This window comes from Zalophus californianus, chromosome 16 (genome assembly GCF_009762305.2).
Source record: "Zalophus californianus isolate mZalCal1 chromosome 16, mZalCal1.pri.v2, whole genome shotgun sequence".
Classification (NCBI taxonomy): domain Eukaryota; kingdom Metazoa; phylum Chordata; class Mammalia; order Carnivora; family Otariidae; genus Zalophus; species Zalophus californianus.
In genome coordinates, this window is record NC_045610.1 from 53,561,022 (window position 1) to 53,583,954 (window position 22,933).

Below are 22,933 nucleotides of genomic sequence, written 5' to 3' on the forward strand. Positions count from 1 at the left end.
TTCCACTATGGCCCACGCCCTAGCATCACACCTGCTATAATCAGATAGCTTTGCTTTACCCCTAATTATTTTCCACTCATCTCCCATGAGCTGCTTTGTCTTACTTCGCTTGAGTGGCCATAATAAAATACCATAGACTAGGGGGTTTAAACACTTCTAATGTGTTTTCTCACAGTCCTGGAGGCTGGGAAGTCCGAGATCACGGTGGCAGCAAGGTGTGTGTCTGGTGAGCCCCTCTCTCATTGGGCTGCCGACCGCTGCCCTCTCACCATGTCCTCACATGGCCTTTCCTTGGTGCATGCATTTCTCTTCTTGTCAGGCCACTCATCCTAACAAATTGGAACCCCCTCTTTGTGACCTCATTTAACCTTAATTACCTCCTAGAAGCCTTTTCCCCGAATTGATTGTGGGGTTAGGGCTGCAACATATGAATTTAGGGGGGAAACAATTCTGTCCATAGCACTCCCTTCAAATACCATGCAGATTTCATTAATACCTTGACTATTCCAAATTCTTTCATAGCGAAAATGCTCACACTCCCCAAATGATGGCAACATCACTCCAAAAGGTCAGGCTTGCACACCTAGTGTAAACCAGCTGCACTGGATTCACGTTCAACTCCAACCATGTTCCACTCTGAGAAAAAGTATTCTCGCAAACATTCCGATGATCCTTCAGTTGACTGTCCCCCAGCTTGTTTCTCTGCCTTAAATATGGCACACCTCGGAAGCTGCTTCTGATTACAAACCTGTCTGGCTCCCAAGTCACAAAACGGCAGCAAATATTAACTAATCAATGTTTTATGGTTGTAATTAAACTGTGCACTTACAAATAAAATGTAACACTTAAAATCAGGTTCCAATTTCTCAAAGCTGCATTAATATTTATAAAATGATTATTGCAGACAGGCACATTCTTTTACTGCTTATTAAGGCACACAGTATGCACGCAGGACCAGTAAATTCTTAATTATCATAGAAGTCGAAGGCCACGGTTTCTCAGTTTCTTAGCCTTGTCCCGACAACTTCCCACGTTCTGAGGCCCCTTTTATGGATAAGCTGCTGGTCTTTTTCACTTCCCCTGCCTTTCTATTCCCAAGAGATGCTACCTTAAGAGTCATCCTCTGAGAGAAAGCTAATAGAACTGTGACTTTACCTTCTGATGCCATAGGTTAAATGGAGCGAAATGGTCCATCCGCCGTTGAACAGCAGCTTCCAGCTTTTCTGTGAATTCTGCAGCCAGAGTGATGACAATTTCTCTCCCCAAATCCCACCCATAGTTGTTTCTACCAGACCACCACCATAGTCTATTATTAGCCAACATAAGGCCTATAATATCTCAATGGAATTTTTGTAGCGGTAAAAATCACATACTTATATAATAGAGGTGGGAATTGATTTACATGGCGATAGCATGAGCTCTAAAGCAATACAATATTTTAGAAATATTCCTTAGTCTAAAAGGAAACTTTAAATGGTAAAACTGAACTAACCCTACCAGCTGGCAACATAACAGAGAGGGGATGACACATTCGGCCAAGTCATATCCATCTGAGCTTTGAGACTACACAATCCCAGCCCCTTTTGGAGGCTTGGGTTCCTTTTACACTTGGCAGAATGTTATTTCCTGATGCACAGAAAGCAAGAAAATGGTGAAAGGAAAAGAAAACTCATAGGGCCCCAACAGTATCAAATAGCTTTTTACAAAATATTTTGATGAGCTAACTGGAAATTCATCAGAAATGTACGGATTATATTTATTTCACGAAAATGTTCTTTACATAGAATTATACAGTATGAAGGGAACTTTGGGATTATTAAGTCTAAATCTCTCATTTTACAGATGAAAGTACTAAGGCAAAGTGAAATTAGGTGTCTGTGGTTCATCAGTTATATGCTCAGAAAAAAGTTAGTTGACTGGAAAATATTGCCTCTGTGTAGAATGGATTCAGTTATAACTTATATGTATGAGAAGTTAGTAGAAATTGTTGATAATGGCAACTTTAGAGGTGGAAGAAGGGGCATCCCTGATGTACTATCAATTCAGAGCATAGAAAATACATCAATTCCATAATATTTCCACAGCCTGCTATGGGGGCTCAAATTCTCACCATTAGCATCATCTCATAGAATTTTAGATTTTTATCACTATGGAAATGTTCAGGTGTCTGCAAATTTTATACATGTACAATGAAGGCTATAATTCATTAGCTCACTATATTGGCATAAATTAGATTATCAATATGTGTAAGTATGAGATAGGACAAGCAGATACATTCATTGGGAAGAAACACAAGGGAAACTGAAGAGCTTTGGCATCTATTCCATCTGCCTAAGGAAAGAAGATGGTGCAAAGGATGAAATGTGCTGGAGAGTTTGGATATTTGAGGACTGTATGGCAGAAATAGGGAGAGGGATTTATAAAAGTCAAATATGCCAAAGAAAAACTTTACTTTCTTGGTCATTCAGATAGGCTGACAGGCACCTATTTAATTAATGGGAAATATTAAATTCATTTTAAGCAAACACACATGAAAGGAAGTCAGTGGTGGGTTAAACAGCAATCTGTTTAAGGAAAAGAACATGGAACTTGGGGTCAGATAGACATGGCTTTAAAGCGTATCTTTCATCTACTAGCTACATGATCTTGAGCAAAGCACTTAAATGTGAGCACCAGTCTCTTCATACGTAAAGCAAAAATAATAGGAGTTTTTAAAAGCTGTTAAAAGAATTGTGTTTAGCAAAGAGTAGACATTCAAGACCTAGTAGCTACAAGAAAGAAGGGGAAATTTTATGTTGCTGTAAACTTAAAAATTGTAAATGAAGCATCCCCAATTGCCAAATTCCAGCCAGAGTATCCTGTAAGATTCTTAAAGGATGAGGCTTCCACCTTTCCACTCCACCCGATTTCTTTTCTTTTTTTTTTTCAAATTTTTATTTAAACTGTAGTTAACATATAGTGTAATACTAGTTTCAGGAGTAGAATTTAGTGACTCATCACGTACCTACGACACCCAGGGCTCATCACAACAAGTGCCCTCCTTAATGCCCATCACCCATCTAGCCCATCCCCCACCCACATCCCTCCATCAACCTTCAGTTTGTTCTCTGTCCTTAAGAGTCTCTTAAGGTTTGTTTCCCCCTCTCTCTTCCACCCCCCCGTCCTATGTTCATCTGTTTTGTTTCTTAAATTCCACATATGAATGAAATCATATGGTATTTGTCTTTCTCTGACTGACTTATTTTGCTTACATAATACACTCTAGCTTTCATTCTTTTGATGGCTGAGTAATATTCCTGTGTGTGTGTGTGTGTGTGTGTGTGTGTGTGTGTGCCACATCTTCTTTATCCATTCATCAGTCGATGGACATTTGGGCTCTTTCCATAGTTTGGCTATTTTTGATAACGCTGCTATAAACATCAGGGTGCATATACCCCTTTGAATCTGTATTTTTGTATCCTTTCAGTAAATACCTAGTAGTGCAATTGCTGGATCATAGGGTAGTTCCATTTTTAGCTTTTTGAGGAATCTCCATACTCTTTTCCAGAGTGGCTGGACCAGTTTGTATCCCCACCAACAGTGCAAGAGGGTTCCCCCTTTCCCTGCCATCCTCACCAACACCTGCTGTTTCCTGTGCTGTTAATTTTAGCCGTTCTGACAGGAGTGAGATAGGATCTCATCGCACTCCACCCCATTTCTGTGCCAGTCTTCCCAGGTTCTTCCCTGAAATTCTGAAACTAAGAATCTCTTTCTCATTCAGCCAATGAAAAGCATGATGAGGGTCACTCAGTAGGACAACTGTTTTCAGAATCAGAAGCCTGAAGGCAATTTGGGGACAGGATCTAGGAGGTCTTTCACTTCATTTCCCATCTTCTACCCACAATGCTTTACATCCTTCACAGCAGCAAAGGGCTTTGTGTAGAGCAGACAGAAAGTACAGCATAGGAAACTCACCCCAGAACTTGCTGATTCCTCCTTATAAAGTTCTGAGGTTCACCGATGCATCGATGTTCAACTTGGTAATTACCGTATTGTTGTCACTACGCACCAAAGTCCACCACCTGAATCTGTCCTCTATAAAATATACTCAGCTAAGGTCTTGCCACTGAGAACTTAAAATTCAAATGTAGGAACGGGAATGTTGGGACACAAACAACCTAGCTTTCAGACAGGAATTATTTGGAAATTGTAGGTCCACTTTCTCAAGGCTGGTAAGCACCTAGAGAATATCTGGAGGAATGTGTACAACTTTGATGTTGTCATTTGGCAGCTAATGTCAGCAGGAATGTGGCTAAGGAGACAACTGCACTAGCTCTTGGAATTACAAAAAAAAAAAATCAATAATGAAATAAAAAAAGAAAAAAATCTTTACTTGTTCATTTTCTAGCACTGTGATTCTGTAGTCCTGAAAATGGCAATTGGTCATGATGAGACATATAATATTTACATTTATTTACATTTACTCAACAAAAGAAAAATCCACAAAATTCCTAATTGCCAAATCTGATCCCTGCATATGTGTTTGGGATATCCTATAACATACCCCAAAAGGAATCTCTATGCAATTGAACACTGCATTTAGGTAGTATGGTTAAGGTGAGATTTTAGCATTTGCAAACATCACTAGTGAATACTTGTAGATTATCATCTTTAGATCCCCCAGGCCCTCAAGTCTACTATATGCTATGAAAATAGCTCGTGGACATCCTAAGTAGTTACCAGGAAGTATAAAAGGGCTAACTTCCATCCATCACATTAGAGAAGTGACTTGTTGAATGAACCCCATTCAGTCTGTTTTGGCATCCCCAGTAGTTCCCAACAATGCCGCTGGTATGTCCACAGACCCCAGTCCTGCTAGAAATCTCACCAGAAGCCAACTTGTTCCAGCTTGTTCTGAGCTTTTACCACTCACATGGCTGCTCTCTCAGGCCCAGTTTCCATCACTCAACTGGTCACTGTGATTTTTGTTCTTATTTGAGATACAGCTATGTCTATTTCCACCTGTCTCTCTATATACAAAATAACTTTTCAACAGTAAAGGTAAACATTTTATTATAAAATTTTAAGAAGACAAAGATAAAATTTTAGATAAAAAAAGAACATACAATTAACTTACTATTCATATTTCCAATGCCAAAAAATAACCATTGTTAAAATCTTTGAATATATAGTTGGCCTTTTGGGCTTTTATATGTATAAACCCCAGATATTTATAAAATTAAAATCATAATACAAATAATCTGTATTTTTTTAAAAAACAAATAGCACTTTATGGTGGTTCTCTACATGCCAATACATGCTTATCTCTTCATTCTGAGATCTTGCTATTTCCTTTGGTTTGATGTTTATTTAGGCAATTTGTTTAGCTCCTAACTCCATCTTTCCTCGTCCAGTGTCTTACCATTGTTTCACCCTTGTCTGCAAGCCCGCAGATTAAGGCTATTAAGGCTGGGTTCTTCCCACAAAAGAACAGATTGAAATATGCAGTCCTGGACTGGATCCAGGACTAGGAAAAATTACTATAAGGACTTTACTGGGGTAATAGATGAAATGTGAACAAACTATGTAGACAGCATCAATAGTGTAAAAAAAAAGTTGATTTTAGTCACTGTCCTTTAATTATGAAACTGAATGTCCTTATTCTTAGGAAATACACACTGAAAAATTTAGAGGTAAAGAAGCAGTATTTGTGTAGCTCACTCCCAAATGGCTAAAAAAATTAAAATTAGATAGACAAAAAAGCATACATGGTAAAATGTTAACAATGGACGTATTTGAGTAAAAAAGTACATAGGATTTTTCTCTTGAAAATTTTCTGAGTTTAAATTATTTCAAAAAAATTAAAAATATAAATGCCAACTCCCTAATGAATTTAAGCAAAACAAACAAGCAAACAAAAAAAGAAATAGAGAGGGAATATTTTTGTCTAAGAATCCATTTTTGCCCCTTGAAGTTAAATTAAGCATATTATTTTAGGATGAAAATCACTCAAATCACCAAGTGCAACTTGTCTCACTTAAAAAAAAAAAATCAAAAGTAGTTGCCCAGTCTAAGACAAAACAATACACTTTCATTCCCCTGTCCTACTCACTACATGGGTTTTAATCTTTAAGGCTGAGCAATGTGTGAAATTTGGTTGCTTGAGATATCACTACTCCAGAATTTATAATAAAATTTACTGGAAAGAGAATGAGCAAGCTCTTAATTTCTTTTAATTGAAACAAGAGAGGACAGAAAGTTCAGTTCAGATTCCAGATATCATAAAATCTATTCTAAAATGAATGGTGGGCAGACTGAAACATAAACACACACACACACACACACACACACACACACACACACGCAGGCATGCACGCACCTACCTTTAAACTCAAGACTACAGACAATTTCACTTTTGTTAGGACTGATATCATGTGTACGGTTTATGGTTTTCAGTAACATAGCAACATTTGCTATGTGTGTAATAACAGCATCTAAAATAACATAATAAAAAAAGAATTATCTGTGATTAGAGGTGAACTGTTAAAACTACTCTGGTCAGTGCCAAAAATCAAGGGAGTTTATTAGCATTTCAGTAGCTGAAGTGAAAAGCCCCTCTGGGTGCCTAGGAAATCTACCCCCTTAAGCTCTCCACCCATCCTCCTCACTGACATGGTAATGGGCTTTGTTAAATTCAAAGACAGTTGCGTCAGCACTTTGTGGCCTCTCCTGGGTTTTCCAGGCCTATAAAGCACACAAATCATACCCAAATATTGGCCTGAAAAATTAGTAAGCTATACAGTTTGTGTTATTTTAGCCAAGCTTTACTCAGGTAAAAGAAACCTAGGGACCCTAAAACTCAATAGTTTCTTTGCCACTTTATTATTTTCTTTTACGGTGGGTTGACTCTGATATGTTAATACTGCTTTCTTCTTTTCTTTTTTTACTTCATTATTCTATTATTTTTATTATTTTTGTCTTGTTTTGTTTTCTTTAATGCCCAAGGAAAATTTTGGCAGATGTTAATTAATATTACATTTCTAGTACCTTTATAAAACTCTGTTCTTTGGTTTTTGCTTAGAATTGAGAGATTAAAAAATGTCTAAAATCATTTTCCTTTTTTAGAAGCTTCCATGAATATCACTGGAAATGATAATGCCCTTTGTGACAAGTCACAAAACCGTGGTAGGCATTGTGTCCATACAATTCCATATGTCAGAGTGTGGTGCAGTCCTTGAATTTACCTTTGGCTGGGCCAGGTAAGAATACTCCCTGGGAATGAAACCACTCATGGTTATCAGAATCTCCCCTGAATTTAAAGGAGAAAAGCACTAACCTTGGAGTTCGAACGCTTGACTCCAACACCAGATGTTCACTCACTAGCTTTGAAAAACTGTGGCCAAATTTCTTTTTTTTTTTTAAGTGTGAGTATGTTTTTAAGTTTTACAGTAAAATGTAAATTTGAAGAGTCAGACAAAATATATATCACTGAATGAGTTATTTTAAGTTGTACGTCCTTGTAAATAGTCACCGCAGGAGGTCTCTTTTTGCTCCATCCCATTCACAACTCCTCCATCTCCATAAATAACCACTATCCTGACTTTTATAGCAATAAAGATAGAAGGAAGTTCTTGCTATAAAAGTCAGGATAGTGGTTATTTGTGGCCAAATTTGTAACCTTATTTTCCTTCATGGGAGTAATACAGAGAATAATAGTAGCACTAATTAACTCACAGTGGTATTTGGAAAACACAAAGCATAAAAACAAACACACAACATAATATGTTCAAGGGCTCTACAAACCATAAAGACCCCTACCAAGAGAAATGGTTCCTATTTGACTTAGATTCTCAGGTAGGGGGTTTGGTCTAACCGCAACACATGAATCTGAAGAGAAGTACTGCTAATAGCTCTTATCATTCATATTTATGTGCTGAGAGCAGCGGGGAGTTAGACTTTAAAGTTTTTCATAATATTATTTATCAAGTGGGAAGATAATTATGTGTAGCAACTGGGAAACATAAGTGTTAATAAAAATATGTTTATTGTAGACTACTTATACTCTAATATGACATTTTCCACTAGGCCTCCACATTTTTTCCCCAAACTTCTGATATTTAATGTTCATAAGTTAATTCCCACAAACATTAGTACAGAGCTCCAAAGGTCAAACTCCAAGAGGGGAAAAGGAGGCTTTGCTGAATAAAGTTATTTACATAGTTAATCAGGAGCTAAAACCCAGGAGAAATGCAAATCACCTTGTTTCCAGAGAGGGAACAGTAGTATAGTCTTTGGCCAGCATTCACACCCCAGAGACAAACAAAAGCTTTGACTTTCTTCCCTTGAACCTCTTTTGTGTATGTGATCTTACTTGGTTTCAGTTTTCAAGTTTATAGAAATAATCTTCTGGGTGAACCAAGGTCAAAACAGCAACCTGGGGTTTAACTGCTGATCAAGCAAACAGGATGTCCAAATATTTCCCCGAAGCAATAAACTATCAGTTAATGGTGTCATTCCCTCCCATAATGCCCTCTTGGACCAACAGGAAATGTACCTTAATTTTGCTGGCCAAACACTATATAAAAATGATCACATCAAGATTTCTAGCTCCATCCAAGGAAGGAAACTTTTAGTGAATTACAGGCTCACTGTTTTATTTCTCTAACTCTTTCACTCAACTGTTACATGATCTGGGTAGCTCCTTTATTTTAAAAAAGACAATTAGGGAGCACCAGAGAAGGATACTAGGCTAGAATTAGAAGACCTTGATTCTAGTCTGATTTCTGCCTCTGTGCATTATTGTACAAATCACTTTAAAACACTGGGTAAAATTCTAAAAGCTTTGACTTAAATTCTGAACACTATTATTATTTATAACCTCCCCACGTGAAAAGGCTTTGGCTGTAGATTGTAAGAGGGCATATGATCAAAATGAACCATAGTGAGGACAGAGGTAAGTGAAAAGACAACACTCAAAAAGGGCTGAAGGGATGGATAAAATCTTAGTGGCAATGCTTTAAGAAACGTGCAGCAAGTCTTTTCTAAATTGGCCCTCCCCCAGTGCTTTGCTGATGCCTGGACAGTATCATTCACCTAACTAAGCTTTAAGGTATAGTGTGTCAAAAGTTATCTTTGGTTCATTTGTTTTGGTGGTAATACACATCTCTTGGTGAGCATTTCATAATGTATATAACTGTATAATCACTATGTTATACATCTGAAACTAGTAAGATATTATATGTCAATTATACTTCAATTAAAAAAAATTTTTTTTAAATTTAAGTTACCTTTGTTTCATGTTAGATCACAAAGTTGGAGCTTCTCTTTTCAGATTATAATACAGCTACCCCTTTGCAATTCTATTTTCCACACCTGATAAAATTGGTTAACTTTTTCTCTGCTCTTGTTAGGACCTTAAGTCCAGGCTCCTCTGATTTTCCGAAACCAACTTCCCTCTTCCTCAGATCCTGGCTTTTTTTAAACTCCTTACCCAGGCTGAAATCCATGGCTACCTCTTTGGATGCTTTCTTCCCTAGCAATTCTGGAATTCATTATCCTTTGTTTTTATTTGATGCAAATTCCCACCTAGATAACCACTGTTTTCCCCTGTGTTTAAGCTAGCAGTCTTCCAAAGAATGTTAAGAAAAGTCAAGAAACACCACCGGGTGAGCACACTGCCGACGTGAGTAATCCCAATTTTGTGGATCCTTGTCTGTTCCTTCAACCTTCTCCTATCACATTTTTATTGTGACCGTTCTAAAGTTACTGTGTGTTTTTAAATGCCTGATCAGCTGTTTCTTCCAGCTGATCATCTACTCAGGTAGCTCAGTTTATTCGTCCAACACCACTCCCTATCATACTCAGCGTTATAGAACTCTGAGTTTTTCCATATTATTTAAAGACTTAATGTCATCTCTTCATCACAGCTCAAAACCTCCTCTTCCACTTTACCAAGATTTGAGTTGCTGGCCTAAGCATCCTGGTTTTACCTATTTTCAGTTATCACAGTGTCTACTTCACTGACTACTGACTCTTCACACAAACTTTTCTTGTTTTTTTTGTTCCTCTCCCTTTAAACATTTTCTATTATAAAAACTCCAAGTGTACTGATACATATGTTATGATTAAAAAAAAAAATCCAAGCCCTCTCTTCTTGCCCTCACTTCCACTTAACCTAATGAAACCCTAGCACTTTTACAGTTAGTTTCAAATCCATTTTTTAAAAGTATTAAACAGTAGAGGAAAATTAGGCTGAGAATTTTTTCCTAATCCAGTTTCCCTCTTTAATTTTATTTTATTATGTTAGTCACCATACAATACATCATTAGTTTTTGATGTAGTGATCCACAATTCATTGTTTTCGTGTAACACCCAGTGCTCTATGCAGTACGTGCCCTTCTTAATACCCATCACCGGGCTAACCCATCCCCCCACCCCCCTCCCTTCAGTTTGTTTCTCCAACTCCATAGTCTCTCATGCTTCATCCCCAACTCTAATTCCCCCCCCACTTCATTTTTCCCTTCCTTCTCCTGGTGTCCTCCGTGCTGTTCCTTATGTTCCACAGATAAGTGAAACCATCTGATAATTGACTACCAGCTTACACCAGTTAGAGTGGCAAAAATTGACAAGGCAAGAAACAACAAATGTTGGAGAGGTTGTGGAGAAAGGGGAACCCTCTTACACTGTTGGTGGGAATGCAAGTTGGTACAGCCACTTTGGAAAACAGTGTGGAGGTTCCTCAAAAATTAAAAATAGAGCTAGCCTATGACCCAGCGATTGCATTACTGGGTATTTACCCCAAAGACACAGACATAGTGAAAAGAAGGGCCATATGCACCCCAATGTTCATAGCAGCAATGTCCGCAAGAGCCAAACTGGAAAGAGCTGAGATGCCCTTCAACAGATGAATGGATAAAGAAGGTGTGGTCCATGTATACAATGGAATATTATTCTGCCATCAGAAAGGATGAATACCCAACTTTTACATCAACATGGATGGGACTGGAGGAGATCATGCTAAGTGAAATAAGTCAAGCAGAGAAAGTCAGTTTCCCTCTTTCTTAATCTACAGGTAACTAGTATGTATTCTCAATTTAGGTACCAATCTTGTCGTGCACGTTTTTACAATTTCAGCACAGATATATTTGTTTATGAAAAATATGTAGTAGGTTTTGGAGAAAAATGATCTCCTAAGATGCCCATGTCCCAATCCTCAGAACCTGTGAATATCTTACCTTACACCAAAAAAGGGATTTTACAAATGTGATTAAAATTAAGGACTTAGTAGATATGATAGAGTGTAAGGACCTTGAAGTGGGGAATTATCATAGACTGTAAGGGTTGGCCCAATCCAGTAAAGTAGATTCATTCTACTTGGCCATTCAAAGTAGAAGAGTAAGGCAGAAGACTGGATCAGAGAAATGCAATACGAAAAGAACACAGTCTGCCATTGTTGGCTTTGAATATGGTGAAGGGGTTTGAAAAAGGAGAAAGAACCAGAGGAAGGAAGTGTCATCCAGATGCTAAGAATCACCCTCAGTTTACAGCTAACCAGAAAACAGAGGCCTTAGTCCTACAGCTTCAAGGGACAGAATGCTGTTAACAAGCTACATGAGCAAGTTAAGAGAATCTCTACTAGAGGCTCCAAAAAGAAACACAACTTGCCTTGCCAATACCTTGATTTTAGTTCAGTGAGACCTACATTGGATTTCTGACGTACAAAATTAATTTGTGTTGTTTTAAGCAACTAAACCTGTGATAATTTGTGATAACACAGAAAATGAATCCATATTGTAATGTTTTGTGTTCTAATGTTATAAAAAACTATATGTCCTTCTGCTTTACATTGTGGGGATTAACTGAGATTGACAGATTTAGCTCTAGTTAATTTATTGTATGTTATATAATGTTTTATAAATATTCTACAACTGATTTGTTATACTATTTATTGATATTTAATTTTTTCTGAATATTTTACTATTAATACTTTTTTTAATTTTTTATTGTTATGTTAATCACCATATATTACATCATTAGTTTTTGATGTAGTGTTCCATGATTCATTGTTTGTGCATAACACCCAGTGCTCCATGCAGAACGTGCCCTCTTTAATACCCATCACCAGGCTAACCCATCCCCCAACCCTCCTCCCCTCTAGAACCCTCTGTTTGTTTTTCAGAGTCCATCGTCTCTCATCTGTCCATAGACATCTAGGCTCTTTCCACAGTTTGGCTATTGTGGACATTGCTGCTATAAACATCGGGGTGCACGTACCCCTTCGGATCCCTACATTTCTATCTTTGGGGTAAATACCCAGTAGTGCAATTGCTGGATCCTATGGTAGCTCTATTTTCAACTGTTTGAGGAACCGTCATACTGTTTTCCAGAGGGGTTGCACCAGTTTGCATTCCCACCAACAGTGTAGGAGGGTTCCCTTTTTCCACATTGCCGCCAACATCTGTTTCCTGACTTGTTAATTTTAGCCATTCTGACGGGTGTGAGGTGGTATCTCATTGAGGTTTTGATTTGGATTTCCCTGATGCCGAGCGATGTTGAGCACTTTTTCATGTGTCTGTTGGCCATTTGGATGTCTTCTTTGGAAAAATGTCTGTTCATGTCCTCTGCCCATTTCTTGATTGGATTATTTGTTCTTTGGGTGTTGAGTTTGATAAGGTCTTTATAGATTTTGGATACTAGCCCTTTATCTGATATGTCATTTGCAAATATTTTCTCCCATTCTGTCAGTTGACTTTTGGTTTGGTGGACTGTTTCTTTTGCTGTGCAAAAGCTTTTTATCTTGATGAAATCCCAAGAGTTCATTTTTGCCCTTGCTTCCTTGCCTTTGGCGATATTTCTAGGAAGAAGTTGCTGCGGCTGAGGTCGAAGAGGTTGCTACCTGTGTTCTCCTTTAGGATTTTGATGGACTCCTGTCTCACGTTTAGGTCTTTCAACCATTTGGAGTCTATTTTTGTGTGTGGTGTAAGGAAATGGTCCAGTTTCATTCTTCTGCATGTGCCTGTCCAATTTTCCCAACACCATTTGTTGAAGAGACTGTATTTTTGCCACTGGACATTCTTTCCTGCTTTGTCAAACATAAGCTGACCATACAGTTGAGGGTCCATTTCTGGGCTCTCGATTCTGTTCCATTGATCTATGTGTCTGTTTTTGTGCCAGTACCATACTGTCTCTATGATGACAGCTTTGTAATAGAGCTGGAAGTCCGGAATTGTGATGCCGCCAGCTTTGCTTTTCTTTTTCAATATTCCTCTGGCTATTCGGGGTCTCTTCTGGTTCCATACAAATTTTAGGATTATTTGTTCCATTTCTTTGAAAAAAGTAGATGGTATTTTGATGGGGATTGCATTGAATGTGTAAATTGCTCTAGGTAGCATTAACATCTTCACAATGTTGGTTGTCCCAATCCATGAGCATGGAACGTTTTTCCATGTCTTTGTGTCTTCCTCAATTTCTTTCATGAGTATTTTATAGTTTTCTGAGTACAGATCCTTTGCCTCTTTGGTTAAATTTATTCCTAGGTATCTTATGGTTTTGGGTGCAATTGTAAATGGGATCGACTCTTTGATTTGTCTCTCTTCTGTCTTGTTGTTTGTGTATAGGAATGCCACTGATTTCTGTGCATTGATTTTATAGCCTGCTACTTGACTGAATTCCTGTATGAGTTCTAGCAGTTTTGGGGTGGAGTCTTTTGGGTTTTCCACATACAGTATCATATCATCTGCAAAGAGTGAGAGTTTGACTTCCTCTTTGCCTATTTGGATGCCTTTGATTTCTTGTTGTCTGATTGCTGTGGCTAGGACTTCTAATACTATCTTGAATAGCAGTGGTGAGAGTGGACATCCCTGCCGCGTTCCTGACCTTAGGGGAAAAGCTCTCAGCTTTTCCCCATTGAGAATGATATTCGCTGTAGGTTTTTCGTAGATGGCTTTTATGATATTGAGGTATGTACCCCATATCCCTATACTCTGAAGAGTTTTGATCAAGAAAGGATGCTGTACTTTGTCAAATGCTTTTTCTGCATCTATTGAGAGGATCATATGAATCTTGTTCTTTCTTTTGTTAATGTATTGTATCACGTTGATTGATTTGTGGATGTTGAACCAGCCTTGCAGCCCAGGGATAAATCCCACTTGGTCGTGGTGAATAATCCTTTTAATGTACTGTTGGATCCTATTGGCTAGTATTTTGGTGAGAATTTTTGCATCCATGTTCATCAAGGATATTGGTCTGTAATTCTCCTTTTTGATGGGGTCTTTGTCTGGTTTGGGGATCAAGGTAATGCTGGCCTCATAAAATGAGTTTGGAAGTTTTCCTTCCATTTCTATTTTTTGGAAGAGTTTCAGGAGAATAGGTATTAATTCTTCTTTAAATATCTGATAGAATTCCCTTGGGAAGCCATCTGTCCCTGGGCTTTTGTTTGTTGGGAGATTTTTGATGACTGCTTCAATTTCCTTAGTGGCTATAGGTCTGTTCAGCTTTTCTATTTCTTCCTGGTTCAATTTTCGTAGTTGATACATCTCTAGGAATGCACCCATTTCTTCCAGGTTATCTAATTTGCTGGCATAGACTTGCTCATAATATGTTCTTATAATTGTTTGTATTTCTTTGGTGTTGGTTGTGATCTCTCCTCTTTCATTCATGATTTTGTTGATTTGGGTCATTTCTCTTTTCTTTTGGATAACTCTGGCCAGGGGTTTATCAATTTTGTTAATTCTTTCAAAGAACCAGCTCCTAGTTTCGTTGATCTGTTCTACTGTTCTTTTGGTTTCTAGTTCATTGATTTCTGCTCTGATCTTTATTATTTCTCTTCTCCTGCTGGGTTTAGGCTTTATTTGCTGTTCTTTCTCCAGCTCCTTTAGGTGTAGGGTTAGATTGTGTATTTGAGACCTTTCTTGTTTCTTGAGAAAGGCTTGTATTGCTATATACTTTCCTCTCAGAACCGCCTTTGCTGTATCCCAAAGATTTTGAACAGTTGTGTTTTCATTTTCATTGGTTTCCATGAATTATTTTAATTCTTCTTTAATTTCCTGGTTGATCCATTCAATCTTTAGTAGGATGCTCTTTAGCCTCCATGTGTTTGAGTTCTTTCCGACGTTCCTCTTGTGATTGAGTTCTAGTTTCAAAGCACTGTGGTCTGAAAATATGCAGGGAATAATCCCAATCTTTTGGTACCGGCTGAGACCTGATTTGTGACCTAGGATGTGATCAATTCTGGAGAATGTTCCATGGGCCCTAGAGAAGAATGTGTATTCCGTTGCTTTGGCATGGAATGTTCTGAATAGGTCTGTGAAGTCCATTTGGTCCAGTGTGTCATTTAAAGTCTTTATTTCCTTGTTGATCTTTTCCTTAGATGATCTGTCCATTTCAGTGAGGGGGGTGTTAAAGTCCCCCACTATTATTGTATTCTTGTCAATGTGTTTCTTTGCTTTTGTTATTAATTGCCTTCTATAATTGGCTGCTCCCATGTTAGGGGCATAGATATTTACAATTGTTAGATCTTCTTGTTGGAGAGACCCTTTAAGTAGGATATAGTGTCCCTCCTCATCTCTTATTACAATCTTTGGTTTAAAATCTAATTTGTCTGATATAAGGATGGCCACCCCAGCTTTCTTTTGGTGTCCATTAGCATGGTAAATGGTTTTCCAGCCCCTCACTTTCAATCTGGGGGTGTCTTTGGGTCTAAAATGAGTCTCTTGCAGACAGCATATCGGTGGGTCTTGTTTTTTAATCCAATCTGATAGCCTGTGTCTTTTGATTGGGGCATTGAGCCCATTTACATTCAGGGTCACTATCGAAAGGTGTGAATTGAGTGCCATTGTATTGCCTGTAAGGTGACTGTTACTGTATATTGTCTGTGCTCCTTTTGATCTATGCTGCCTTTAGGCTCTCTCTTTGCTTAGAGGACCCCTTTCAAGATTTCTTGGAGGGCTGGTTTCGTGTATGAAAATTCCTTCAGTTTTTGTTTGTCCTGGAAGCTTTTTATCTCTCCTTCTATTTTCAATGACAGCCTAGCTGGATATAGTATTCTTGGCTGCATATTTTTCTCATTTAGTGCTCTGAAGCTATCATGCCAGTCCTTTCTGGCCTGCCAGGTCTCTGTGGATAGGTCTGTTGCCAATCTAATGTTTCTACCATTGTCGGTTACATATCTCTTCTCCCGAGCTGCTTTCAGGATTTTCTCTTTGTCTCTGAGACTCATAAGTTTTACTATTAGATGTTGGGGTGTTGACCTATTATTACTGATTTTGAGAGGGGTTCTCTGTGCCTCCTGCATTTTGATGCCTGTTTCCTTCCTCACATTAGGGAAGTTCTCTGCTATTATTTGCTCCAATATACCTTCTGCCCCTCTCTCTCTTTCTTCTTCTTCTGGGATCCCAATTATTCTAATGTTGTTTCGTCTTATCATATCGCTTATCTCTCAAATTCTGCCCTCGTGATCCTGTAGTTGTTTCTTTCTCTTTTTCTCAGCCTCTTTATTTTCCATCATTTGGTCTTCTATATCGCTGATTCTCTCTTCTGCCTCATTTATCCTAGCAGTTAGTGCCCCCATTTTTTTTTTTTTTAAAGATTTTTATTTATTTATTGAGAGAGAGAGAGAATGGTAGAGAGCATGAGAGAGAGGAAGGTCAGAGGGAGAAGCAGACTCCCTGCCGAGCAGGGAGCCCGACGCGGGACTCGATCCCGGGACTCCAGGATCACGACCTGAGCTGAAGGCAGTCGCTTAACCAACTGAGCCACCCAGGCGCCCTAGTGCCCCCATTTTTGATTGCACCTCATCAATAGCCTTTTTGATTTCGACTTGGTTAGATTTTAGTTCTTTTATTTCTCCAGAAACGGTTTCTCTAATAACTTCCACGCTTTTTTCAAGCCCAGCTAGTATCTTTAAAGTAATGATTCTGAACTCTAGGACCGACATCGTACTAATGTCCGTATTGAGTCGGTCCCTGGCTGACGGTACTACCTCTTGTTCTTTTTGCTGAGGTGATTTTTTTTCGTCTTGTCATTTTGTCCAGAGGAGAACAGATGAATGAGAGCACAAAATGCTAACAGGTTAACAATGTCCCCAGCAAATATACTGTATACAAATCAGAAAAGACCTGAAACCAGGGGAAAAGAAAGGGAAGGAAAGATAAAAGAAAGAGATAAAAAAAGAAAAAAAAAGATAAAAACAAAAATATAACAATACAAAAAAAGCAGAATATGATCAAATATGATCAGGCTAGTGCATAGATCAGTGCCACACACTAGATTTTGGGCGTATTTTGGTCTGTAAGAAAAAAGTGCCTCCTAAAATTTTAAAGGAAGAAAGATATATATGTACAAAATAAGGGTTGATACAATGAAGGGATGGAAGATGACTGTAAAGATGAAAATTACAAAAGATTTTATAAAAGGAATTGATAAGATAAGAAGGTGTTTGAAAAAAGAAAAAGAGGATTTAAAAAAAAAAGAAAGAAAAAGAAAAAAGGTGGGGGAGAGAATGTGATCAGGCAGGAGACTAGAACAAAGCCATACATTAGGGATTTAGGGTATATTTTGATCTGTTAGAAGAAACTGTATCTCAAATTTTTAAAGAGAGAACAACTTATATATATATATGCCAAAAATAAGGGTAACTACTATGAAGGGATAAAATATGACTCTAAAAATGAAAAGTAAAAAATGTTTTTTTTTAAAAAAGGGATTGATAAGATGTTGGTTGAAAAAGGGAAAAAGGAAAATTAAAAAAAAAAAAACAGTTAAAAAAATTAACTTTGATGAACTAATGAATCATGGTAAAAAAAAAAAGCCATGAATTCTATGTGCAGTATTCCCCTAGCGCTGGAGTTCACCCGTTTTCCTTGATCGGTAAACTTGGTCTTGGCTTGCTGGCTGTTCGTGCTGATCTTCTGGGGGAGGGGCCTGTTGCCGTGGTTCCCAAATGTCTTTGCCGGAGGCAGAATTGCCCCGCCCTTGTCGGTCCGGGCTAAGCAAGCTGCTCGGGTTTGCTCTCAGGAGCTTTTGTTCCCTGCAAGCTCTCGGTACAGCTTTGGAGGACCAGGGCGAAAATGGTGGCCTCCCAATCTCCACCCGGAGGAGCTGAGAACTCGGGGCCCCGCTCCTCAGTGCGCCCCCAGAGAAAAGCAGTCACTCCCGTCTCCCCGGTCTCCGGCCGCACTCCGTGCTCACCCGGCCTGTGACCGAGCGTTTGTAGCTCTGGCACCCGACCCCGTGTGGAGTCTCCAAACCCAGCAGATCCCTGCGGTGCATTCCCGCGCTGCTCCCCCCAGGGGAGAAAGGGGAGTCTCCCTGGCTCTGCCGCTTGTTGGGTCCCTGCTGGAGGAGCAGTGGCCCGACTGGGCCGCAGATCACCGTTTATGGCAACCCCGAGCTGAGAGCCCGCGCCTCGGCTCCGTCTCTGCAGCCGGCTTCCCCGCTCCGATACCTGGGAGCTCTGCCGCACTCAGGCACCCCCGGTCTTTCTGTGACCCCGAGGGTCCTGAGACCACACTGTCCCGGGAGGATTCCACCCCCCGCTTAGCCACTCCAGCGACATTCCTCAGCGGAGCCAGCTTCTAAAAGTTCCGATTTTGTGCTCTGCGGCTCTATCACTTGCCAGAAGCGGCCGACGGAGGCCCCCTCCCCCGCCGTCTATCCTCCCGAATATCGCTTCGGATTCACTTCTCCGCACGCCCTACCTTCCAGTAAGCGGTCGCTTCTCTGTTCAGAGAGTTGTTGCTACTCTCCTCTTCGATCTCCTGTTGAGTTCGTAGGTGTTCAGAATGGTTTGATCCCTATTCAGCTGAATTCCTGAGACCAGACTAAATCTAGGTCTCCTACTCCTCTGCCTACTTGCTCCGCCCCTACTATTAATAATTTTTAAAATTTTTTTCTCCAGCTTTATTGAGGTATGATTGACAAATAAAAATTGTTTATTGAGACTGCACAACATGATTTTTAGGGTATACAATATGGTATTTTAATCTACATACACACTGTGAAATGATTAGCACAATGAAGTTAATTAACACATCTATCACTTCACATAATTACTATTTGTGTTCCTGCAGTGGGGAAACTTAAGAACTCTCTCTTAGCAATTTTCAAGTATATAACAGAACGTTATTAAGTATAGTCACTATGCTATATATTAGTTTGCCCAGAACTTATTTATCTTACAACTGAAATCTTGTACCTTTTGACCAACATCTCCCCATGTCCCCAACCCCCAATCCTGCTAAACACTGCTCTACTTTCTGGTTCTTTGACTTTGACTTTTTAGATTCCACATTTATGTGAGATCAGACAGTATTTGTCCTTCTGTGTCTGGCTTATTTCACTTAGCATAATGTCCTCCAGGTCCATCTGTGTTATCATAAATGACAGACTCTCCTTATTTTTTATGGCTGAATACTATGTATATGTGTATGTATATATCCCATTTTCTTTATCCATTAATCCATCAGTGGATACCTAGGTTGTTGCCATATCTTGGCTATTGTAAATAATGCTGCAATGAAAATGGGACAGTAGGTATATCTTCCCGAAACTGATTTTGTGGATATATACATATATACCCACCCAAAAAGGGGATTGCTGAATTACATGTTAGTTCTATTTTTAATTTTTTGAGGAATTTCCATAGTGGATTTTTGACTATCTATAATTCTGAAGTGAATTATTAAAACTTCTTTGCTTACTTATGCTTGATTTTCTCCTAATTATACCTACAAGTGGAATTTCTGAGTCACACAGTATATGTGGATCGTGAGCCTCACCAGTTATTGCTACTTTGCTCTCCAAAGTGATTGTTACCATTTATAATCCCGCTGTTGATGGATGAGAGTTTGTTAGTCTTCCTCTTTGCCAACATTCGAATTTTGTCAAATAATTATAATTACTGACCATCTGATGAGTATGAAAAGGAATCTCCTTGTATTTTCAATTTTCAGTTCTCTGATTATTGGTGAGATTAGTTAAGAAGGCTTTTGGGTTCTTTTTCACTGAATTTCTTGTTTATAATCTCATTTTGCTACTGTGTCATCTTCTCTTTTCTTATTGATTTGTAGCTATTTATAAATTCTGGACATTAATTCATTGCTATTTATAACTTCTAATTATATGGATTTTCTTTTTACATTATTAACAGTACCTTTTCCTGAAATTATGTTTTATATTTAAATTAGTCATATTTAATTTTATTTATTTTTTAAAGACTTTATTTATTTATTTGAGAGAGAGTACAAATTTTATGGTTTACAGAGCACATGTGAAATAGATAGAAAAGCCATCACTGGCTCCATCTTTTTCAAACGCAGAACTGAAGTTTCAGATTCCTTTTGATTTTCTGAGACAATTAAAAATCAAACCAAGATTGAGTTTATTCCTCTCACAATTCACAATGCTGACCCCTCAGTTCTCATAAGGGGCACTGTCTCTTTTGCCACTGTCTCACATGATCTCAAATTCTGTGCTCTGGTGCGTGAGATGCCTGGAAAATGCTGCGCTATTACTGACAGAGAAATCCAGCGGTGATGTACTCTTGACCTGGGAAGCATGGTAAGTGCTTCTGTTGTATTATCTCACTGAGAAAGGAACCGCATCCTGAACAAACTATTCTTCCACCTTTAGTCATGAAAAATATATGTCCACCCAAAAAATTAAAATAGGGTTAACTTGGGAGAAACTTTAGCACCAGCAATTTTAATAGGAAGATAAATTGAAAATAAATAGATTCAATCTTGCCTACTCTTACTATTTAATTCTGAAAAGAGATCAAAGAAAAATAATGAAAACACCTACTCTTGGTGAAGTTACCCTCACCTCCTCCCCACACACATACTTAATTGGTTCCATGATTTATATAGTGTGCTTTTAACTCCTTTTCTACCCACTTATAAGATTACAAATATTAATCATTTTCCATGGTCAATTCTAGGGATTAAAGCCTAGTACTCTGTATCTCCATAAGCAAATATGACATCAGATGAAAATGTGCTCTGCTTTTTGTTTCCCCCACCCCCAGCTGTTCATTTATCATATTCTGATCTCTAAGAGAAAGGAATGAGTATCTCTAAAGAACTATGCTAGAAAATCAAACAGACAAAATAAAAAGACAAGATAAAAATCCTTTTGGGAAAGACCAAATCTATGAAAAGCTCCCAGAGGATGAACATTTTTTCATACATGGACTCCAGTTCAAGATATCAGAGGATAATCTTCCTACCCAAGTTACTGAAATCAAGAAAGCAGTAACTGAGAACCCACTAAGGTGGGCCAAAGAGCCAAACGTTCCTGGCACTGATGATATATACTGAATGTAACTGAGCTTCTCTCAGTTCAAACACTTGTTCCATTCTTACTTTAAACATAATCGAGGAGAGTGTCTCTGTTCTCCAGACTACCTCTAATAGGTAGATGGACGAAACTAAGGCAGTGGACAGATGAAGCTGCAAAGCAAGCAGGTGTGTTATTTAAAGAAGTCGTTTATGTTCTTTCTTAGTCAAAAAAAGATCCCTACTTTTCCCCAGCTTGTCAGCCAAATATGTAAAATGTATTTTCTTTTCCTCAGTAAAATCAGAAATTCAGAACCATCTCAGATATGAGAATATGGACCAACCTCTTACATGCTAGAAGGGCAGCAGTTGACGGAATCATATATGTAACACCCTGTATCAGTCAGGATAAACTAGGTTATTCTGTAATAATAGACAACCCCAACATTTTGTAGGTGAATAATGATGAGAATGTATTTTTTGCTCATTCTACATATTGTGTAGAGAAATGGCTGTCAGGAGAATCTGCACATCAAAAATTAAAACAAGATGTAGGTTAAAGGATGCTCCATCTCAGCATACTTCTAGAACCACCCAGGCAGGGGAAAGAAATACGGCATATTATGCTGTAGCTTCTTAAAACTTCTGCCTGGAAGTTCTTACTCATCACATTCATTCCCATTTCATGGCTTAAATTCAGAAGGAACAAGTACATGCAATCTTCTCATATGCCAAGAAAGGAGAAGAACTAGGCTTAATGACCTCATTCCACTTCATAAAAGTTGTCTAAGTCGTATCTTCACTATTAGCCTCACCTAAAATATCAATAGACTGTGTATAGAAGCCACTCTAGAGAGAACAGACAGGAAAGAAGATGGGTGTGAATATAACATACCACAAAAGTATCTCCCAAAATGATTCAGGAAATAGAAATATGGCTGATATCCAATTCAGTCCAAAATCCAATTTTGTTGGGACTTTCTTTCTTCCTTCCTTTTCAATCAATCAACAAACCTCTTCCTAGTCTATACTTTTGATGTTTTCTTTCTCATATTTTTAAAAATATTTCACTTTCAATCTCCTACTGTTACCTTATGAATTTTTTAGAACAAAGTGATATATTCAGTAAATTCCCTTGAGGTATTTTCAAAGCTTTAAAAGCCTTAATGACATTAATTCATTAATTTTTTCCACTCTAAATCATTCTAGAACTTATCAGTTTCGATCCTTGACTATATTAGGGCAAAGAAAATAAAGATTTAATTCCTGCCTGGGTAGAATTAAAACTCTTCCTAGAGAAACAGCACATAAACAATGAACTACCAGAAGAGAAAAATAATAAGGACAAAGTCCAACATAATATTGCTTCAAGTCCCTATTGTTAATATTAGCTACTGGCATATTCTTAAACCTCCACTGATCATATGTGAACAGAAATAGTGTTATAAGAGGTGACAAAATGGGTTCTTCAGAAGCTTCCTGCTGATGCTTAGCTAATGAAAAATGTAAAAGAGTTATGTCAGCAAATGCAGAGTGAAACAAAGACTTTAGAGGTAGGGAAATAAGTACTTTGCTCAGAGCAAGAGTAGAAATATTATATTTTCTTTCAATTATCTACATAGAAGCAAAAATGAATTGTTTTTTGTTTTTGTTGTTTTTACTTACAGATAATTACTGAAACT